Below are 23,826 nucleotides of genomic sequence, written 5' to 3' on the forward strand. Positions count from 1 at the left end.
GGGAGATGTTTTGGGATGTTAACAAGGACACCTGCTGTTTAACAGGCCGGACCTGGCAGCTTCTGCCCCGTGGCGTCTCATCTATCAACGGTGAACTACTGTGACACAAACACCACTGTTTTCAGGGCAGCAGTGCAGCTGCATGAGGAACGTTGCAACTCTTTATTATGTATAATATCCTAATAACTAAAAACTAACAGGCAAAATGGCCTCAAATTACATTATATTTTATCACTAGACACATTAAAAAAGAAGTAGTTGTTCTAATGGATCACCAGACAGTCATAACACTGGTAGATGTATAACAAGTTACATAACTGTGAGAAAAGAAAGAAATATGGATGTGGACAACAGTCGCCACTTAAAGCTGAAATCCAATCACTCCAGAGGAACATTTAGCTGTTGACGCAGCTGGTTTCATCTGACTACACGGGCTGTTTGGAGGGCTTTTCTATGGTAATGTTATCACACAGACATGTTATACTGTGGGAACCTGCAGCAGCCTAAAACCTCGTCCAAGGAAACCAGGACATCTTCCGTTCCTGGGGGGAAGAAGGTGGCTACTGTGACCACCTTTCAGATAAAACCCGTCAATATACTTTTTCAGGGAATATGAAGACAGAACGCAGTGATTCATTACTTTGAGGTCTTATGAATGTCATTTGCAACAAGTCACAATGTGCTTCACAACAAAGGTGCTTTTTTAAAACAATCACAAATTCTACTAATTCAATAAGAACGCGCATGACCGACATTACCGGCTCCTGAGACGCCAACTCAGTTAATGGGAAATTACATTAGGATGGTAAAAAACACTCCATGCAAACTCCATCTAAGCTCTTGATTTTTGCCGTCGTGAACTTCTGATTTTGATAAAGTTGTGTGGTCATGATTGAAAGAATGATACGTGATACGGCCTAAACATATTTCCCTGCCCTTGCTCTTTCGCTGGAAAACTTGTCAGAACTTGAGCGTTGCCTTCAGGAGGGCGGGGCAGCATTTTAAGAGCAGGATAAAGCATGCCGTGCTCTGGCACTGTCTGAATCTGATATCTGTCTGCTGTTTCAAAGCTATGTTACACATGCGTTGGTTTGTTTCTGAGGCAGGAACATGATGGCATCTGATGTATTCCAGTCAAAGAAATCATGATGTCCTGCAAATTCATGTTATTACTAAAACAGTCCACTGAGTATATATGTATTCTTGGCTTGAAATTAGACAGCTGTGATTTGTGAGGTCGCCACATTGGAGCTGCAGGAGTTTTATCAGACACGGACATAAAAACAAGCTTCATATTTTGAATGAAGAACTCTGTGCCCTCAGAAATTCCTGCACTTTGACTCCTTTTCAAATCAATCCTCATTGTAAATGCTTGACAGGACGCGGCAGAAAAAGAAATGTCGTGAACTTTTGCCGAAACGCTCCTACATCTAAGCAACAACGCCGTATTGTTGCTCGGCTCACTTTGATATGTTTAACACGTGTCAGCTTTCAGTGATTGAGCTGCTATTACAAGAAATTCAAGTAGCAACCTGAACGGATTGAGTTTGCCGTCAGATAGAATGCTGGCGTCCGACCAGCTGGATGGAACCCTCCCTTTCAAGATTAATAATTTAAAAAGCAAAACTGCAAACTCACACAGAATTCTAATTGCCGGCATCTCTGCTTTGGGAATTAACATTAATAATGTGACCTAGACAAAGGGGATAGAGGCGAGCATGGGCTGAAACATGAATCCCTCCTGGCCTATAAAATCCCCCTCCCACACTCATGAGCCAACATTTGTGGTTATGGGACTCCCCCACACACTCACACTCACACTCACACTCACTCACACACACACACACACACACACACAATTACACACACACACACACACACACACACACACACACACACACACACACACACACACACACACACACACACACACGACAGGACCCACATGCTCCCTTTGTTTGAACCCCACCATGGCTACACTCTTTCCACGTCTTGCGGCGGAGGCACAAAAGTGATTAATTTTGATGCTCATTGTCATGGTAATCTGCCTCATTTCTCTCTGTCTGGCAGGAAAACAGTCACTTTCTAACTTAGTTAACTACGACCAAAGGTTACTCTTGAGCACAGAAAATAAAAAAGAAAAAGCAAGGCTATCAATTAAAAAAAAAATACACAAGCGAGAAACAATTAGGTGACTCAAAACCTTCAAAACCAAAACCAAGAGCGTATAAATATAGACTCTATAATGTGATACACTGTTTAAAAAATAAATAAATAAATAAATAAAAAGCATGAGGCCATTTCTCCAAATAACAGGCCCTCAACCAGGAAGGACTAGTTCCCTAAATTTAAACATTATTCTGTAATGTGGTCGTATATTTCCTAAGGTAAACCATTCGTCATAGGACAGATTCATTGTTTTACTTTCCGCTCCTTCGCATGTAAAAGTAATATTGTAATACTTGTGTGAGGCTCACGGTGTGAAACTATGCGCCACATCACAGGTACCATGATTATAAAGTCTTCACCTTTTTAACAGTCCTAGAAAGGAAACTATCTGCATCAGAAGTAGCACAGCTTGTACTGAGCTCTCAAGTGTGCAACTGCAACAAGTTCAGATCAGCCCAAAATATAATTTCATAGGTCACCTAGTTCTCGTTATAGAAGCACAAAACTCCACATCAAGGCTGGTTCCTCTGGAGGCGGGCTGCTCTGTGGAGATAAGCCTGAGATGCAAAATCAGTGACTGGGATGGACTTTGAAAAAGCTCAGCCCACGTAATAATTACACAGCTTTCAATGGATGGAGGCTGTTGTAGCAACACGTTAGCTTTCACACTGAGCTCCGACAATGGCATCAAGTTGTTCAGATTTTATACTTAATAATTAGTGTTAAACCGCGGCGAATATAAGATGACGCTGCGCAACATCTGCTGCGATTGTGACTGTTTTTATTACAGATCCAGCTCACATCATCGAGCGGCTGTGAAGTCTTTTTCATTGCCAATTAAACTGCATAATGAGTGAATGGCTTTCCACGAAGGATCCATTACTCACCGAGAAGTCTGAAGTCTGTCAGCCTGAAGCGCGTTAATGAAAAATCTACCACCGCTGAGTGGCTGCGCTGGAAGCTGGGTGGACTGCACTTTAACCTCTGAACAATCGCAAAGGTCAGGAGTCAACGGCCTTAGAAAGGGACAGGCGGCGTGCACTCATTGTGTGGGTGTCTAAACTCATCTGCCAACGTGCACGTTTAGCTGGTTTTTATGCGTTAACTGAAAAGGTAGCGGTAGAAGAAAGGAAAAACATGATACTTTTGCAGAAAACTGAATCACATTGCATAGAACGAGCTATCAGCTACACTCTGTTTTAAGGGAATATGCTGTGTGTGTTCTGTTCCTAAATGATGACAGTTTTCACATTCTTTCCAAGAAACAAAGAAAAAACAAGGACAAATCAGCAAATCAATGGCCATAATCCAGGATTTTCTTCTGCGAATTGTTTAGCTGGGATGGTAAGCCACCCAGATCCTAACATGTCTAATCTTATGATCAGTTTAGTTGGTAGCTGATGCTCTAAACCAGGGGTGTCAAACATGCAGCCCGCAGGCCAAAACCGGCCCTCCAGAGGGTCCAATCCGGCCCGCAGGACGAATTGTAAATTTGTAAAACTGTAAATTTAAAGTAATTTCTAGACCTCGACAAGTTGGTGTGATCACAAAGTAAAATACTAGATCGCTGATTGCTCTTTTGTCATTTTGTATCTCATTTTTGTAATATATTGTTTTTGTCAGACTTTTATTTCATTTTATTGTTGTTTTGTTTCTTGTTTCTGTCATTTTGTGTTTCCTTTTTGTCTCGCTTGTGTTGTTTGTCTAATTTTTCTCATTTTGTTTTGCTTTATTCATCGTTTTGTGTATCATTTTTGTCGTTTTGTGTTTTTTTTCTCGCTTGTGCTGTTTGTCTATTTTTTGTTGCTTTGTAATTTTTTTGTCTCTTTTTATTTTGTTTTCTGTCGTTTGTCTCATTTTTTGTCATTTTGTTCCTTGCTTCGGTCGTTTAGTTTCCTGCTTTTGTCATTTTTTTGTCTCACTTGTCTCGTTCATCCAATTTTCTGTCGCTTTGTAACTTTTTGTCTAATTTTTTGTCTCTTTTTTGTTTGTTGTCATTAAAAATTTGGAGTTGTGGTTATTTATAGGTTATTAGGCTATGATTTTACTAGTCCGGCCCACTTCAGATCAAATTGGGCTGAATGAACCTGAACTAAGATGAGTTTGACACCCCTGCTCTAAACAATGCATATAATGGGTTTTTCTTTCTGAAACAGCACCTCTGCTCTTTTACCCAAAGGGCTTATTTCACAAATATGTATATGGTTTTTATTATGTTTGCAGTGGTGGTCTTTGTTCCAGGTCCTCTGCTATAAAGCACTCCAGAAAAAAAACCCTTTGATGGCAAAATGCATGTTTAGCAGGCCTGCACCTAGCTCAAGGCTAGGCGTTACACAAGCCTGGATTTATGTACTCAGCTTTACAGAAATAACAACTATAACAAGTTGGTTGAGGTTTGCCAGCGTGACCACAAATCAAACAATCCTCAAAATGCGAGGTTGGGTCTCGGGTGTGGCCAACAATGGCTGCCTCGGCCCAGCTGTCCCAATAGCGAGAAACAAGTGCAAAGCCGGGCCAGACTGGGGGCAGGGTGTGGCATGGCAGGGGTGCCATGGTGACGGAGCAGGCCTCGGCAGAGAAGGGATGCTAAATGAAGCCATTGTCTGGCCCAAGTGAAGCAGACCGCACAAAGAATGGCACATTCAAACAGTCATACAGGCCTATTGTTGTGATGGGCCGGCAGAGTGCTGCAGGTCCACGTTTATCCCACAGGATCCACTAGAGAGAGAGAGAGCTTAATGTCAGAACATGAGGCTCTGACACCAGCAGGACAAGATGTTATGATACTGACCTTACGGAACCCTTCCACCAAAGAACACTTAATAGGTTCTTCCCCTTTGTGGTCGTTCCAAATTCGAGGCTTAAATCTAAAGGTGACCGAGCGTTCTCCATCAGGGTCCCTTGACTTTAGAACGACCTGCCTGAGAAGATAAGACCCGCAGAGTCAATAACTTTTTTAAATCACTTCTTAAAACCCACATTTATAGACTTGCTTTTATGTGAAGTTCACTTTTAGCTTTATGTAGTTTTAGTGTTTTATTCTGTATTATCTCCTGTTTATTTTACATGTTCTCTCTTGTTTTATTTTACTTTTAGCTGCCTGGTTCTTTGGTGTGATGTCGTCTCTCTAATTCTTTCATTCTCTAAGATTTTGACTTTTAATTTTATCCCTCAGTCTTATTCTTTAATTTTCAAACTGCCTAGCTCCCTTGTTTGATCTGCGTGCTAATCTTGCTAATTATTCATTTAGTTCATTATCATTTTAACTATTTATTTTAATTGACTGTTCTGACTTGTCTCCTGTATCTTGCTTGATTGTCTGTGTTGCATGTTTTCACTGTCAAAGAACTTTGTGAACGCTGTTGTTAAGGGTGCTATATAAATAATGTTATCATTATTATTATATCAATAAAACTCACTGGACTAGACCACTTGAAAATCGTTCTCTAGCTCTGATATGTCTGCTGCTGGAACCGGGAGGCACATAATGCACATAGAGGCATTTATGTAAAAAAAAAAAAAGTTGTCTTTTCTACTGTTTTCTTTTTGCCCTTTTAACATTTTACAGCATTTACTAATGTAGCATTTTATTGTGTAACTTCAGCATTTTAGTTTTGCTTTTTAATGTTTTGTATATTTTAATGTGTAAAATTAAAACTTTAAACTACACGTGACAAAGTGGCATTTTCCCATGACTTGTGTGGTTACTACAAAATGCACAACATACTTTTGAACTTGAAAACATCCAATCAACACTTTATGACTGTCTCCCAGTTGTGACTTTTATCTTAGAATTAAATATTATTGTTAGATGGAGCCCTAATGTAGAGTAGATGCGGTGATTTTTATTGAGAAACTTTTGGATGGATATTTGGCTAATCCAGGTAAATACCTGACAAATGAGGTTCATTATTGCATTTATGGAAATAACATAAAATGACAACACTACCATGAAGCGGTTGATTAAATTGACTTCATCTATTATCGTGCTGTATTTTCATCTCTCAATATTTTATTTAGTTTTGTCTTTTAGTCTTTGCTTTTCTATTTTTCTTAACAACACTTTGGTTCAACTCCTCTGGGTTTTTAATGTGACTTTGATGGCAAAATGACTAAAAGTATGCAAATATCCATTGTCTCACGGTATTTATAATTATGTCGCCCTACCCTTTCACAGAAGCAGTACAGAGAGTGAATCAAGATGTGACGCATGCAGCAGAAGTCAATTGTTTAAACCAAGTCAAGTCACTTTGGTATGTATACCAACTGGATTTACTAACTTGTTCTTTACCTCCTGTCACGTACTATGAAGTAGACATCCACTGAATGCTTAACTTAAGTAATTACAGACATCAACACACACCTTGTTTTACAGGAACACCATCATTTAACATTATCTGTCTCCCTAAAATAGCCCAGATATTAAAAAAAGAAAGCTGATATACAACTGACACCCTTAAACAAGGACGAAACACTTTCATTATTCTTCCTGGGGAAACAGTCATTAGAGGCTTGTGGTCCAACACCTGCTTCTGTACATTAATGCCACCACAACAAGCAGAAACCATGCAGACATATGGTGGTCTTATGGGCTCAGCTGTGTTACAGCCACTCCTAAATGACATCCACCGTTGAAAAAATGATTAGTCTGCACCTCCCCCTGTGTTGTTGTGGGTGTCGTTGACTCTTTCACTCTGTAGAGTTTAATGGAAGCTGAGCAGGGAGGCTGCCGGCCCCCATGCTACACTGCCAGTCCTGTGAAACTTAACACTCAGTTCATTAACCCAGTTCCCCAGGTGTTGGTGTGTACTGACAGGAAGAGGGGCAGATGCAATACACCGCCGCTGTTTATGGACCGGCATGTTTGATGTTGATGCTTTGCTCTGTGGAGCACAAACACACTGACAGCGTTGCCAGTTCTTATTCAGGATGACTAATCTGTCACCTTTCCCTCTTATTGAATATCAGATGCATGCTGGTGGTCTCAGTGCCAGCTGTAGTGGCTTTCTATTGCCGTTCACTGACCGATGCTGATGGATGGTGGAAGATCGACAGTGGGAAAAACTAGAATTAGATAAGTCTGATTTTGATTCCCTCACTTGAACATCACTCAGGCTCAGCCTGATGTCAGACTTCAGAATTGTCACCAATGAGGAAATGTCAGGACAGAGCAGCTTATGTTGCCTGCGATGGACCCGTGTGTTTGTGCTCCCACCACCAGAGCCAACCGAAACTAAGTCACAAAATTCTGTTTCCAACAGCACCACAGAGCATGTTTTTGTCTGTGACAACAGGAGGATGACATGAAACATCAACAACTGGCCGGTGCCAACAAAAACAACACAGCGCTGACTGTAGCTGAAGGCGGTGCCGGTGCAGTGGAAGCAACACTACAATGTATCACACATTACAATGTGGTAAATCGCAGGTGCTGTAACTGTTTGATAAAAGGTCAAATGTGTGACGACGTACCATATTAGATGAAGCACACTCAGCAAAAATTACATCATTTTTACATGATCTTTAAGTGGAAAAGAAATTAAGAAATGGATATTCCCACTAAATCACGGTCCATATCCCAATCCATCCATTATCTATACACCGCTTAATCTGCATTAGGGTTGAGGTGAGGCTGGAACCTATCTCTGCTGACTGAAGGCAGGGGACACCCTGGACAGGTAACAGTCTATCACAGCACTATATATAGAGACAAACAATCCGGGACAGGGCGCAAACCGGGGATCTTCCAGCTGCAAGGCAAAAGTGCTAACCACCAAGCTACTGTGCAGCCTCCATATTGCAAAATCTGTCAAAATCAAATCAAATCAATCAAAGTTTTCTTCATAAAGTACTTTATAAAAGCCCAAAAGATGACCAAAGTGCTTCACAGTGAAAACAAGAGAATAAATCAAAAGTAATACAATAACTTAAAACAGAGACAGCAGTAAAATATGCAATAAAACAATCAAAAATAAACAGCAATAAAACAACACTAAAATATAGTATATAAAAAGTAAAAATAAAATGTCACCATGCAGTCAGGTATTAAAAGTCTTTTTAAATGGAAAGGTTTGGAGCTTTGATATGGAAGGATCCAAGTCAATGATGGAGCTTGTTTCAGAGCCTTGATGTGTCCACAGAAAACAATCGGTCACCCGTGTGTTTATATTTTGACAGCTCTATCACATTGTAATCAGAATAATCAGAATGTGATTGTTTTTGCAAATCTTTCAGCTCGAGTGTTTCTGATTGATAAGAGGTGACTTGCATTACTGCTAATGGCAACTAATAAACAACATCAGGCAACGAGCTCATCAAGGTACAATGTCTGCTCTGTTTACTCATCAATCAGGCAAGATGACACAATGAGAACTTTAGTCTAACAGTCCAATAAACACGCTCTCTGCCTTACATGGGCTTGTATGAGGATTCACCATTAAAAACAATAAATATTAAAACATTTAGGCACACAGGACAGCATGTCTGAACATGAAAACACTTTCTCATTACGAACAGCATCAAACTGATTTATGGTTTAATTAGACTCTACATGCAACCAGCTGCAAATCCAGCAGCAGTCATGCAGATGGTGATGCATCCGTGATAAGTTAATACCACCCAAAATATCGTAGCCTGTGGATACATGTTGGTCAGGCTCAAATGGAGAGGGTTTGGCGTTTGGGAAAAACATGCAGTTACAACACCGGCCAATCATCCGCAATGTGCACCCATTCAGAAAAACAACACACGTAATTCAAATGTCAGGGCCTGTCAATGCCGATCTATAACCCGGCAACTCCCTGTCTGAGCATTAACGTTGTGGACAAAATAACAGCGTGGTACATCATGTAAGGCTTCTCAGTGTTTGCAGTGAAAACACGTCTGCAGATCTCGCCACAGCGGTAAGCCCTCTCACAAGGCAGGAGCCCATTACAAGCACAAGCAGGACCCCTCGGTGATTTAGAGGACTTTAATTCTCGGGAATGTAAGCCTTTTCTGATAAGCGCCCAACTGGATATAAGCCTCCCACTATAGTGATTATACCGCGATAATCTCTGCGTTGCGCTCTGTGATTGACCTGTAACTTTCATGACTTTCAAAAGTGAGTGACTCCACTGGGCACAAGCGAATGTTAACTCAGGGCAGGTGAAGGATCATGTGTCTCAAAGCACCACAGGCTGGTCCCTTTAGAAATGTGGCGGCTCGGGCCTTTATGAGGTCCAAGACACTGTACATCAATCAATCAAGCATGGGAGTGATCTAGTCCTGGGGAGAGATGTTTGCATTTTACGTGCATGTTTTACCACCCAAGTCAAATCTCAATCCATTCAGAGGCAAGTTAAAGGCTATCAAGCATTTGTGTATCTCAAGATTACAGCCTCTGATAAACTGGTTCACTCAAGACCACTGACATGTTTGTGTTCCAACTCAGTCAGTGCAAATCCTGGTCACAGCTCCTTATCAATCAGATTAAAGGGCTCCTAATCAAAAATGTTTGTGACGCATTTACGCAAAAAAGTGAACATCATCACCAAACTTGCCATACAAACCATTAAATATTGACATGTGCATCTTCAAACAAGCAGCGTTGACCTAAATATGCTACAGAAACTAGGTCAAATAATTAAATATTTGCCAAAATTACCAGTTACAATCTCACTTATTAATTTAAAAATAATCTCACATCTAATTTTGGTCAGACTGCACTGCATGTACTCGTTATGGTGTCGTTCAGACTATGATTGTAAAGGTAATTGATGTCAAATCGCATTTTAGCAAATCAGCAAATTGCAAAGGCGTCAAATTAGGAGCATTTTTAAATTATTATTACTTTATTTAACTCGACTGCAGAATGTGCGAATATTTAGATGCTGCTCCTGAGCCACAAAAGCTCTACCAGTTTTAGTGTAAGAGACTGTTTACGGAAAGGTCCAATTATATTTCCTATGTCTTTGATTATTAATACTGTATTTATTTGATTCAACACAGCTTTTGTGATCATTTTTATCTTCTTTGTCACTTAAAAGATTTGAAAATAGATATTGGAGCATTTTTTGGTTTCAAGTTCTGAATCAGAATACAGTAAAGTCGATATTTTCATGGTATCTTGGATAATAATGCTCTGCCACAAGGAAAATCTATTACACAGTGTGTGCTTAACTAAAATCTGACTATATATCATATCACAGACAACAATACATGTAAAAAAAAAAATCACAATTTAGGCTATATTTTCTAACATTAGCCCCATATTCTTTCAAATAGATGAACAATACTGCCCTGTGCACATTCAATCCCTCTGCAATATCACATTTTCATGAACATTACTATAGGAGAATGCAATAAAAATATATTAAAATGTCTGTAATGATTGTTCCAACTCCTCCTCACTTTGCTGGTTGATCTGTGAGACTCTCAGGGACCTGGAGGTCTGTGGATTCCAGTTTAGACTTTGCAAAAGTAGCCTTTAAGCTAACATGTCAGTTGACAACAGACACAAAACCAAAACAGTTTGTAAAATACATGCAAATACCGACTCTACGCTCCTGTCTGCTCCAGGTTCGGTCACTGGAGATGAGGAAAGTCCAAAACAGTCAGCAGCTTTGTGAAAAAACTCAGAAAATTCAACAAAAACAGCGTGAATAAACCCTCTAACGTTAGTGACGGCGGCTGTGTTGACTGGCCACACCGGTCCGGAGGTCACCACCGACACCGCAGCTCAACGGCCCCGGTGCGGTTACCTCCGTCGGGTATTGTTACCGGGAAACTTTGTATCGTAGTGACGCTAAAATGCCTACCTCGTCCCGTTGAGCATTCCCCCCGGTAACCGTGTCCGCAACTTCATCGGGAGAGAAAAGTGAAGCAGCAGAAAACACCGTCCGCTGATGATTCAGCCGACTGGTTGGTCCGGGGCGGCTCGTGAGGTCATCGATTTACTCGAGCAGGTAATGCGCATGCGTGGTTGTGAGCGACTCCGTTTATCGTGGGAGTTGTAGTCCAGGACGTAAACAACGCGTTTCACACTAACCCCAGAAATACCAGCGTCATACTTAATGTGCGTGTGACCAGAGCTGGCTGTACATGCTTTCAGGATGTAAATATTTCAGTTTAGATGGCTTATCTTTGAAATTTTTGCTTTTAAAGATTTATTTAAAAGTTACACTGTAGTCTTTAAGGTAAACAAATGTCAAAACACTCAAAAATACTCTATATTAATAATAATATTTTCCACTTTCACGGAGTAAACATTTTGACAAACAATAGTCCTAATCATTAATTTGCTGGATTTTAACCCATTAAAGTTCCCATGTGGGGAAAATTTATTTTAATGTTGTGTTTTGTGGTTGTTATTACAACAACTACAGTTGAGAAAGAGAAATATAAAAATAAAAATAGAGTGCAATATATATATAGAATATAATACGTTATAGAAAAAGTACAAGTATTGTGCAAATTGCAATGTAAACTGTGCAGATAGATTGTCATGTGTGTTGTCAAGTGAGCAGAGAAGGATATACACATTATCCAAAAAATAGGCAGAAAAAAACTGATTAGTGGTTCTGATACTCCTGATAGCAGTCTCTGCCGTTAGTAGGTTCTGGTTATAAACTTGGTAGTGTAAACTAACGGCTTAACATAAGAAGACGCATACATCAGCATACATTCTTTAAGGCTTCCCAGCTTTACGAGCGAGTGAGAATTTGACTTCAGTGCTATGCATCACCACAAACCATTAGTCGTCCAGCTCAAACTTTGTATAACCTCGACCTCTCACTGCCTGCTGTTTGCCAGGTGAAACATTCAGAAAGGGCAGCTGCTTTCAGAGAAAAGTTCACCAAATGTTCTGCTGTTGGTTGTAAGCGTGAACACAAGGGTCTTCATGCACTGCCAGCATCCGAGAAACTGAGCATCCAGCGGATTACTTTTAATATCGATGGCAATGTTATCACAACAACAGGAAATCCAGTGTTAGCACGGTTTTTGAGCTTTGATCATACAGCCACAGGTCAGAGTTCTGTGGAAACTGGGCAAGGACTGCTAGGGTTTCTGTGTTTTCATGTCACTAGTTGTGCTTAAGTTCAGTAGGCTTTGACTGGAACTTGGTTGCTCTTTGGAGGCAGGTAGCCTGGGCAGGTGAACACTGGCCTGTACAGAAAGTCTGTGGGGATGTAGCCGGTCTGAGAGAACATTGCTATTCTATTCTATTCTATTCTATTCTATTCTATTCTATTCTATTCTATTCTATTCTATTCTATTCTATTCTATTCTATTCTATTCTATTCTATTCTATTCTATTCAATTCAATTCAATTCAATTCAATTCAATTCAATTCAATTCAATTCAATTCAATTCAATTCAATTCAATTTATATAGCACCAATTACAGTTCAAATTGTCTCAAGACACTTTGCAGAACCCATATGCCTGAACCCCTAGAGCAAGCCCTAAGGTGACAGTGGCAAGAAGAAATTCCCTTTTAACATCACTAAGAGCTTTGTCAGGAGAAGGATTTCAAATTCTATTCTAGATTTCACAGGAAGCCAATGAAGAGAAGCCAGTGCAGCAGAAATATGATCTCTCTTGCAAACTCCCATCGGCAGCATTATGGATCAACTGTAGGTTTTTCAGAGAGCTATTGGGACATCCTGATAGTAAGGAATGGCAATAGCCAAGCCTGGAAGTAAACAAATCCATGGACTAGTTTTTCTGCATCACTCTGAGACAGGATGTTCCTGGTTTTTACAATATTTCTCATGTGAAAGAAAGTAAGTCCTACAGATTTGTTTTATGTATGAGTTAAAGGACATGTCCTGGCCAAAGATAACTCTGAGGTTCCTCACAGGAGTACTGGAGGCCAATGTAATGCCATCCAGAGTAACTATATGCTTTAGAAGCAAGTTTCTGAGATGTTTGGGGCCAAATACAATGACTTCATTTTTGTCTGAATTTAGTAGTAGGGAATTACAGGTCATCCAGGTCTTTATGTCCAGAAGACAATCTTGCAGTCTGACTAGCTAGTTGGTTTCATCTGCCTTCATAGATAAATACAACTGAGTGTCGTCAGCATAACAGTGGAAATTGGGTTGTTTCTCTCATGTAGCAGACTCAAGAGTGGGAAGAGTAGACCGGATCCAGATCGGATACGTCGGTGACTAACGGCTAGTCAGGGTTCTGGTCGGGGTCTGGAGCCCATAGACACCTGGATAGCCACCGTAGACGGCAGGAACATACTGGACCTGCTGGTTGGGCTTGGAGGGTCAGGTCAGGACTTGCCGATCAACTGACCCAGTAGCCCATATAACTCCAACTTCTGCTGTTTGGTTCTCCACCACCTACTGCTACTCCAGAATCTTGTACAAGCACACGGGGGCACATAACTTTAATATAAAAGGCAACGTGTTCTCATTTACATATTCTTCTGTTTCTTTTGTCAGACACTGGAAAAGGTACAAAATAGTGACTGAAATGGAGCCTGTTAAGAATGCACGTTAACCAGCAGTCACCTCAGAGCCCAACACTAAATTACAGATTTTACAACCACAATGTAGCATGACACACTCACACTAGATAAAAGCAGCAGTGCTGTGAATTTAGTGGTATTTGCGTGTGAAACGATCATTCAGACTGAAGAGCAAAAGAAAGTCCTGGTCTCACCAACTTATTGACATTTCTCAGGTGCCGTGCAGAGAGAGTTTTCTTCCTGAAGAGGTTGTGGACAGCAGCAGGTCAGCTGTATTTAAAGCTACAGACAATTAAACATTCTGTTTAGACCAGGACTAAAACCAGGAGCTATACAGTCATAGTGATATGAATCATCTATGTGGTATTTTGCACTCAGAATTTTAAAGATACATTCTGGAAACACATGAGACTCATTAATTTTCTGAAAAGGAGCACAATATGGGAGCTAACTCATATTTTTAAGGGAGCTTGTGTTCTAAGTTAAACAAACTTCACAAGCTGCTTTAGAGGCCACATTAAGGCTGAAACCATGTTGATAATTGATTAGTCCATTGGTAGACATTTTAGAAGCAATTATTTTTAGAAGATTATCAAGGAGCCAAAGAAAAAACAAGCTCGTTCCAGTCTTTTAAATGCAAAAGATTTATGATTCTCCGTTTTACAAATCAGACATTTGGCTGGTGCATTGGGTCATTTTCTGATGTTTCATGGATGAAAACATTGATTTAAAATAACCAACAGATTAATGAGTAAAGTTCAGACATGGATAATCAGAACCACTTTTTTCATGGAAATTCGTACAGCAGGTATTATTGTATCCTGAGGGTTGCTGGTCATTAAATGTAGCCAGAGCTTTAACCAAAAAGGAGTAGAATGTCTCCATCTGGTGACTAAAATTGTAGAAACATTCAGCCTTTGATAGGATTGTGTGCTATCAAATAACCAGTGTTATTTACTACAGACCGGCCTGTAAAAGTATGTAAAACTATAGAACTACTTGTACTGTCTGATTGGTGTTTTTGTACTTGAATTCTCTTCACCCTCCTCTTCTCCCTCAACAGAGTCGTGTCCGAGCTCCTCGTAATCCTTCTCCTGAGCTGCTGTGGCCTCTCCAGACTCAGAAAACTCCCCCTCCTTCATCCCATCACCTACATACCAGTGAACTACGGCCCACTTAACAAACACCAGATTAAACTTGTCATCAAGCCGAGCCCTGGCCTCTGCAGTAGCGGTGGTGTTGCTCTGCATGCACACTGGACATTAGCCAGGTCTCCACCCGGCTGCTTGTTAACTCTGACCTAAAAACCAGCGGGGCATCAGGCGACAAATTGGATGATGCACATGGTTTTAGCGGTGGCAATGGCAGCATGGACACCTTTGGGCACCACCAGGTCTTGTATTTTCCATGGCAAGGGTCGCATTTTAGCATTGGCACAAAGCAGGGTGTTGGTGATTCTGACCACTGCTAATGTCTCACAGTAAGAGTAGAGTTGACGGGGGCAAAGGTGGCCTGAGGAAGTGGAAAACTAAGAATCCCTCAATGCCAGAGCATCGGTCAGCCTGAGGACAGTGAGGGAGGCTCTGCCCTAGTAAAATATGCAATAATATAGTCTAGATGATGGTGTTTATGTAAGATGTTTATTCATTTGTTAGTAATTAGAACATAGGAAATGAAATGCACTAGATTGCTCTGCTAAAAAAACAGCCAACCAACCAACTAGCAAACCAGCTAACCAACCACCCAACCAATAAGCCAGCCAACCAAGAAATCTATTTATTTCATAATGGCTCCTGCTGTCACTGTGAACTCAGAGGGTCAATGCTTCTTTAAACAGAATCCAGCACCAGTCAACCAACCAGCCTGCCAATCAATAAGCCAATCAATCTCCCAACATACCAGCCAAACAACCAGTTAACCAACTAACCAATCAACTTTAGCAGAAATCTATTTATTTCATAATGACTCCTGCTGTCACTGTGAACTCAGAGGGTCAGTGCTTCTTTAAACAGAAAGCAGCACCAGTCAACCAGCCAACCTGCCAATCAATCAACCAACCAACCAGCCAACCAATAAGCCAACCAACCAGCCAGCCAGCTAATCAACCAACAAACCAGCCAACCAACCTACCAACCAAACAACCAGCCTGCCAAACAATCAACCAACCAACAAGCCAACCAGCCAAGCCAACCAACTTACCAACCTACCAACCAACCAACCAACCAGCCAATCAACCAACCAGCCTGCCAAACAATCAACCAACCAACAAGCCAACCAGCCAAGCAACCAGTTAACCAACTAACCAACCAACATAGGATAACGTTATTTCTTTTACACCGATAATATCAAAGATAAGATGGTTTTACCTTAGCTGACATGTTTCAACTGCAGTCTTCTTCAGAGCGTCATCTGACGTGTGCTGACGTGTCCTTTTTTATCAGGTGACCGGTCTGACAGATCTGTCAGAATCTGTCAGATAGGCCACGCCCCCCGCCGTCCGGTGGTCTCTGGAGGATGGAGTCCCAGGTATTAGAGGGTGTAGGCCCCCTCGTCCCGGTTCATGGAGCAGCTCGCCCGCTTCCTGATCTCGATGGCCTCCTTGATCCATCGTTTATGTTTGTTGGTCTCCGATGTTACAATCCTCCCCCTGTCCCAGTCCATGATATGATTATTTCTTTTGCAGTGATCCCTGATGGCTGATTTTTTGTTTTCTTGTTCGGCTTTTTCTTTTTGTGTTCTTGTGAGTCGTCCAGTTGTTTCCTTTTCGCATTCTGTCTGGTGTTCTTTTCATCTTGTGCTGAATGATCTGCCTGTTTCTCCAATGTATGTTTTCTCGCAAGATTTGCACAGAATTTCATAAATGATGTTGCATTTCTTGTCTGGTTCTATTTGGTCTTTGGGATGGACTAATAGCTGTCGGAGTTTTGTATGTGGTTTTACTGCTGTATTGATGTTGTGTTTTTTCATTATGCGCTGTATGGGTTCTGTTATCCCATGGATATATGGGATGGTGATTGTGTCTTTGTTTTTATTGTCCGGTTGTTGTGTGCGTTTTGTTTGTGTTTCCTTTTGTTTTTTTACTTTGTTTTTAGCTTGTTGTTTTCCTTTGTTGATGGCCCATGTCGGGTATTGGCAGTGTATGAGTGCGTTCTTGATGTGTTTTTCCTCCTCCTGTTTGTTTTTATCGTCTGTTATGATACTGGTCAGTTCATAAAGTGTTCTAACTACTGATAGTTTGTAAGCTGTGGGATGTTCTGATGTCCAGAGGAGGTTCTGGTCTGTATGTGTAGGTTTCCTGTAAACTGTGATCTTAATGCTGCCATCCTCTCTGTGGTGTATTTTTAAGTCCAAAAATGAAATGGTCCGGTTTATTTCTTCTTCGTGTGTGAATTGTATATTTCCTGTGTCGTCCATGTTATTCAGATGATCGGTAAGTTCTTGTGTGTGTCCAGATTTTATTATTTCCAGGATGTCATCAACATATCGTTTCCAGAGTGTGGGTCTGCAGTGTGTGGATGGCTTTGGTTTCTAGGTCCTCCATGAAGAAATTACTCATTATTGCAGATAGTGGATCTCCCATTGCAAAACCTCGTTTTTGACTGTAAATAATTCCTTTGAACTGAAAATAGGTGGATATGACAGATTCTGACAGATCTGTCAGAATCTGTCACCTGATAAAAAGGACACGTCAGCACACGTCAGATGACGCTCTGAAGAAGACTGCAGTTGCAGTTGAAACATGTCAGCTAAGGTAAAACCATCTTATCTTTGGTTTGTCGGTGTAAAAGAAATAACGTTATCCTATGATAGTCAACGACAAAATGAACATTATACAACTATAACCAACCAACCTGCCAACCAATCAACCAACTTCAGCAAAAATCTGTTTATTTCATAATGACTCCTGCTGTCACTGTGAACTCAGAGGGTCAATACTTCTTTAAACAGAATCCTGCACTGTGCTTGTTTTTGCCAGATTTTGCAATGTAATAACTGCATAGCTCGTATGTCGCCTATTGCAGATTCTAGCAGCTGTGTCCAATAAACATTATGTATGTGAAATAACCGAACTACAAAATAAATCTTTGCTGTTTAGTGACATTTAGCTTACTGTTAATGTGTAGCATTACACACAAAGACATTTCCCTCACATAAAGGCCCCCACTGCTCGTAAATGGTCTGTTTTAGGAAAGTTTCATCATCTGCACAGGACCCCAAACATGGATAGATAAACTAATAAAACTACAGCTGTAACCTGTCTTTCTAGAATCAGTGTTTGCGTGACTGATGATGATACAATGTTTTTTAACAGTTGTCAGTGACACTATAATCTCTACTGGAGTTATAAAAACCATTAACCATATGAGAATTGTAACATGGACAGTTTCACAAAACAGACGTGCTCTCTTGAATTTTATAAAATAATTTTTTAATCTGGCAAGTAAACCTGTTGCTATACACCACTGGGATCCACTTACAACTAGGAGGGGTATTAGTAATCGTTTGTTGCCCTCTGGTGGTACAAAGATGAATTCCATAACATGAGTCAAGTTGATGCTTTCCCCTTCTCTTGTTCGTCTTTTATATACCGTTTTATTGTTGTTGGCTCATCAGGAAAGCAGGAACTCCTCATGCACGATTTTACCCACCAGTTTATGGATTCTGTCCAGGATCAGGGTGTAGTTGGTGGCAGCATCCTTCCTTCTAGTGGCGGAACAGCTGAAGGCAACGTGGATTTGATTGAGAAAAGTCACGACAGAACTTTAGTCGGCTCAAAGCCGACTTGTGTGGCTAGCGTGTGTGAATACCACAACAGTGGGTCTGTAATGTACTATGTGGTGTGTATGCTTAGCGCATGTATCAGATGTCATGTTCACTTGAATTCCTAATTAACAGATAAAGATAATATTTTACATGTTTATCTCCAAATTAGGATGATTTGGTAATTAGGCTTGATTGAACCATGGAGATGTAGTAATTCTACAGAGAAAGATTTTGCTTTTTTACTCCAGTTCCCATGGTTGCATAGGCTTTCCAACTGTTAAAACAAACATACACTGCCTGTCCAAGAAAAAAGTCGCCACCTGGATTTAACTAAGCAAATAGGTAAGAGCATTCCATTGGATAATTACTGCAGTGATGAGTATGTTTCAGCTGCAAAAATTTATTTAATCCCAGCTGATGGAGTGAGGAGCTTCTCATTTCTTAAACAACCATGTTGGAAGTAATTTCCTATGGTCATGGAACGGATGTTAATCTGTCTCAGAAAGGTCAAATTATTGGCCTGCATCAAGCAAAAAAAAAAAAAAAAAAAAAACAACTACGGAGACTTCTGAAACTACTAAAAGCAGGTTAAGAACTGTCCAATGCATCATTAAAACCTGGAAAGATAGTGAACCATCGCCTTCAAGGAACAAATTCTTAGATGATCGTAGCAAATCAACAGTAGAACTCAGTTATGTTTAATAGTGAAAGTAAGAGCATTTCTACACACACAGTGCGAAGGGAACTCAAAGGATTGAGACTAAAGCCGCGATTCCACAAGCATCTACTCAGCGCGGTGCGGCTCGCCACTGACTCGGCTCGTCTTGGTTTAGTTGTTTTTCCATATAGCCTCATCGTGGGTGGAGTCGTCATAGCAAGTTAGGTAAAGTTGGCAAGATATTCACAGATTCGGACTTCCGGCCTCAATAACTCATGGGATATACGTTGTAAAAACATAAACAATGCCTCTTTCAAATCGTTGTAAGCTAGACAATGTGCTACAAGGCCAGTTTTATCAAAAGTCGCTGTCTTTCAAGCTGCAGAAATAACATTGATGTCTATGAGCAGCTGGCTGTGCGACGAGTGAACAGGGACCGTCTGCAAATAGCAAAACCGCTGCAACAGCGAAGAGAGGCACTACACAAATATTCAATAACTTAACTTTTATACACTGTAGCGTCACCAAATTTACTGCAGCCTCCAATTGTGTCTTGCTGGTCATACTGCAAGTCTTGGTTTGATACTAAATACAAAATCTGAATGTTAAGGAATTTTCATTATTTAATTATTATTTTATTAGTCATAAAATTCAATAACTTCACTCTTATATACTGTAGAGTCACCAAAATCATTGGAGCCATCAATTGTGTCTTGCTGGTCATACTACAACTCTTGGTTTGATGCTAAATACAAAATCTGAATTTTAAGGAATTTTTGTTATTTTATTATTATTTTATTAGTAACAAAATTCAATAACTTCACTCTTGTTTACTTTAGTGTCACCTAAATCACTGGAGCCTTCAATTATCTCCTGCTGGTCATACTACAACTCTTGGTGTGATATTAAGTACAAAAGTTGAATGTTAAATAATTTTTATTCGTAATAAAATTCATTAACTTCACTCTTATGTACTGTAGTGTCACCAAACTCGCTGATGCCATCAGTTGTCTCCTGACTGTCATAGTACAACCCTTGGTTTGATGCTAAATACAAAATCTGAATTTTAAGGAATTTTTATCGGTAATAAAATTCAATAACTTCACTCTTATGTACTGTAGTGTCATCAAATTCACTGGAGCCATCAGTTGGCTCCTGATTGTCATACTACAAGTCTTGGTTTGGTAATAAATCAAAAATCTGAATTTTAAGGAATTTTTTATTAGTAATGAAATTGTTGTTATATATCTCAAATATTTTTTGTTGTAACAGATAAAAGTGCTCATCCATTGTTTGGGTAGATTGTGGAACATTAATAACCAAAAGTAACTGAATTTTAATGATTTGGGTTGTTTATTGCCATGTGAAGTTGTGCACATTATTTAGTGTGCATGCTTGTGTGTGAAGTTTAAGGATTATGAGTAAATTAGCTTTGACGGCTCTTCTCTTGATGTATGTGGTGCTATATTTTTAGATCCACAGTTGCACCTGTTTGTCAACATCATGTATACTGAATAGTAATGGAACTTGGAATCCCTCACCAAAGAGAGAGCTCAGCATAAACACCAATTATACGCAAATACTAAACTGATGTTAGACGTTTCTCCCTCAAGTACTGACGATTGGGAACAGAAGACAGTAAGTAATGCCCTTTCTTAACTAAGGCTGCAGCGTTAACTGATTCATTTAAACCAGAATGTTAAACAGCTAATAATATTTTCCAAGTTAAGGATTGTATGGACAATACTTGGAAGAAAAAACCTGAAGGTATGATCAGTAGGACCTTTTGATGGTTGGATGGAGTTTATTTTTTCTGCAGTGTTTAAGAGTGAAGTGATTGAATTTTATTTACTATAAAAAATTCCTTAAAATTCGGATTTTTGATTTATTACCAAACCAAGACTTGTAGTATGACAATCAGGAGCCAACTGATGGCTCCAGTGAATTTGATGACACTACAGTACATAAGAGTGAAGTTATTGAATTGAATTACTAATAAAATAATAATAAAATTCATTAAAATTATGAAAGAATGTTTTTATATCAAACCAAGAGTTGTAGTATGAGCAGTAGGAGTCATTTGATGGCTCCACTGATTTTGGTGACAATACAATGTATAAGAGTGAAGTTATTGAATTTTATTTACTATAAAAAATTCCTTAAAATTCGGATTTTTGATTTATTACCAAACCAAGACTTGTAGTATGACAATCAGGAGCCAACTGATGGCTCCAGTGAATTTGATGACACTACAGTACATAAGAGTGAAGTTATTGAATTGAATTACTAATAAAATAATAATAAAATTCATTAAAATTATGAAAGAATGTTTTTATATCAAACCAAGAGTTGTAGTATGAGCAGTAGGAGTCATTTGATGGCTCCACTGATTTTGGTGACAATACAATGTATAAGAGTGAAGTTATTGAATTTTATTACCAATAAAAATTCCTTAAAATTCAGATTTTGTATTTAGCATCAAACCAAGGGTTGTACTATGACAGTCAGGAGACAACTGATGGCATCAGCGAGTTTGGTGACACTACAGTACATAAGAGTGAAGTTAATGAATTTTATTACGAATAAAAATTATTTAACATGCAACTTTTGTACTTAATATCACACCAAGACTTGTAGTATGACCAGCAGGAGATAATTGAAGGCTCCAGTGAGTTTGGTGATACTACAATTCATAAGAGTGAAGTTATTGAATTTTATGACTAATAAAATAATAAGACAATAATAAAAATTCCCTAAAATTCAGATTTTGTATTTAGCATCAAACCAAGAGTTGTAGTATGACCAGCAAGACACAATTGATGGCTCCAATGATTTTGGTGACTCTACAGTATATAAGAGTGAAGTTATTGAATTTTATGACTAATAAAATAATAATTAAATAATGAAAATTCCTTAACATTCAGATTTTGTATTTAGTATCAAACCAAGACTTGCAGTATGACCAGCAAGACACAAATGATGGCTGCAGTAAATTTGGTGACACTACAGTGTATAAAAGTTAAGCAATTGAATATTTGTGTAGTGCCTCTCTTCGCTGTTGCAGCGGTTTTGCTATTTGCAGACGGTCCCTGTTCACTCGTTGCACAGCCGGCTGCTCATAGACATCAATGTTATTTCTGCAGCTTGAAAGACAGCGACTTTTGATAAAACTGGCCTTGTAGCACATTGTCTAGCTTACAACGATTTGAAAGACGCATTGTTTATGTTTTTACAACGTATATCCCATGAGTTATTGAGGCCGGAAGTCCGAATCTGTGAATATCTTGCCAACTTTACCTAACTGTCATAGTACGGCGAGCCGAAAGTCCCTTAACGTCATTTGCGTGCGACACAAACGCAACATAACGGAGGCGATGGTACACCTGTTGCTCGGTCTGTGGCTTTCTGTCAGATTCAAAGTAATAGAAGAGTCGGAGAAAGCTGAGAGCAGCGAGTCGAAACACTCAGGAGACACACAGGAGAGTTTGGGAGGCGATGCAGCAGTATCAAGCTGAAGACAAGAGGATATGAACTAGACGACATATGAGGGTAAGCTAATGCTAGTTCGCTAGCTATCGTGTATCAGTCCTGTGAACGACCCTGTAATGGCTGCAGTTTATCGCTATTAGCTATTAAAATAAGTATGCTGTGTATGTGTTTCAGATGCTCTCTGATGAGACTTCATGGGATTTACCTGAAGCAGCAGCACATGAGCCTGCAGTGGCACAAGGTGTAGAGGAGGAGGACAGAGATGTACAGGATGCACTGATGCACTACGTGTCATGCAAAGTTATTCTTCTCGTTATACTTCTGTTTTTCTGTCCCCGGACTACTATTGTTTTCTTTAATGCAATTCTGACAATAAACTTTTGTACCTTTTGCAGATGTGTCTGTGCTATTGTTTTATTTGTGAAGGTTAGCAAGATTACATGACAAATTAAACACCAAAACATTAAAACAGCTGTTTTAAGATTATTCCAGTTTGATAAATCAGTATTGCTTTGGTGTAATTCAGTCAACGGAATTATGAACCATAAAGGAGTTTGTGTTAAAACATGTTAAATCCCATTAAACATAAATGCATTATTAGGGAATACAGAATTGTTTGGTTCAGACTGTTGACTCTTTTCCTACCAGTGTCTTAACAGACAAAATGAAAAGTTATGATGCAATCACATAAGCCACAAAATAGTTTATTAGTCAGCAGCAAAATCAAAACTATTTACAATGTGCAAAGCACAAACTGTGGTGGGCCTGTCCTACAGTAGAGGGCTAAAAGTAAAACTATATACAACTAAATCTCAAGTCTCTGGGAGGTGGACTCGCTGGCTGCCCACTGCCTGCACCAGCTGCCCCAGTACACCCAGCACTGCCTGCACCAGCTGCCCACTGCCTGCACCAGCTGCCCCAGCACACCCAGCACTGCCTGCACCAGCTGCCCCAGTACACCCAGCACTGCCTGCACCAGCTGCCCCAGTACACCCAGCACTGCCTGCACCAGCTGCCCCAGTACACCCAGCACTGCCTGCACCAGCTGCCCACTGCCTGCACCAGCTGCCCCAGCACACCCAGGAATGACTGGTTGAAGGCAGCATTCTGGACCATCTCCTCACGCTGCAAGGCCGCTTCCTTCAGGGATGAGAATTTTCCGCGGATCCGCGGAATTCCGAGTTTTTTTCCACCGAAAGTATAGTTTTTGTGAATCGTGTAAATCCGTTGAGAAAATTGTAGGGGGGCAGGAGTAGGCAAGCGGCCGGCCGGCCGGCCGGCCGACG

General features: G+C 40.1%; 1 protein-coding gene, 1 long non-coding RNA gene and 1 pseudogene across 6 annotated transcripts in view; 1 reads left to right on the plus strand and 2 right to left on the minus strand.

Moving 5' to 3' along the window:
- Positions 1 to 11,117, minus strand: part of LOC111566661 (disheveled-associated activator of morphogenesis 1) — a 60,622-nt gene extending 49,505 nt beyond the window's left edge. For 4 of the 5 annotated variants that reach the window (XM_055015800.1, XM_055015799.1, XM_023267378.3 and 1 more), the window contains exon 1: positions 10,968 to 11,117. The gene's annotated coding sequence lies outside the window, so the exon portion shown is untranslated. Of the gene's footprint in view, positions 1 to 4,960; positions 5,091 to 10,967 lie in introns of all 5 variants that reach the window. The other variant, XM_035946859.2, reaches the window with a different exon arrangement.
- Positions 11,118 to 14,624: 3,507 nt separating this feature from the next.
- Positions 14,625 to 19,030, minus strand: LOC129350246 (tubulin alpha chain, testis-specific-like; annotated as a pseudogene).
- A 3,138-nt stretch (positions 19,031 to 22,168) lies between these two features.
- Positions 22,169 to 22,934, plus strand: LOC129350184 (uncharacterized). The gene is made up of 2 exons (XR_008603502.1): positions 22,169 to 22,600; positions 22,715 to 22,934. It is a non-coding gene; the product is annotated as an uncharacterized LOC129350184 (long non-coding RNA).
- The last annotated feature ends 892 nt before the right edge of the window (positions 22,935 to 23,826 follow it).

The sequence above is a fragment of the Amphiprion ocellaris genome, chromosome 12 (assembly GCF_022539595.1).
Source record: "Amphiprion ocellaris isolate individual 3 ecotype Okinawa chromosome 12, ASM2253959v1, whole genome shotgun sequence".
Lineage (NCBI taxonomy): Eukaryota > Metazoa > Chordata > Actinopteri > Pomacentridae > Amphiprion > Amphiprion ocellaris.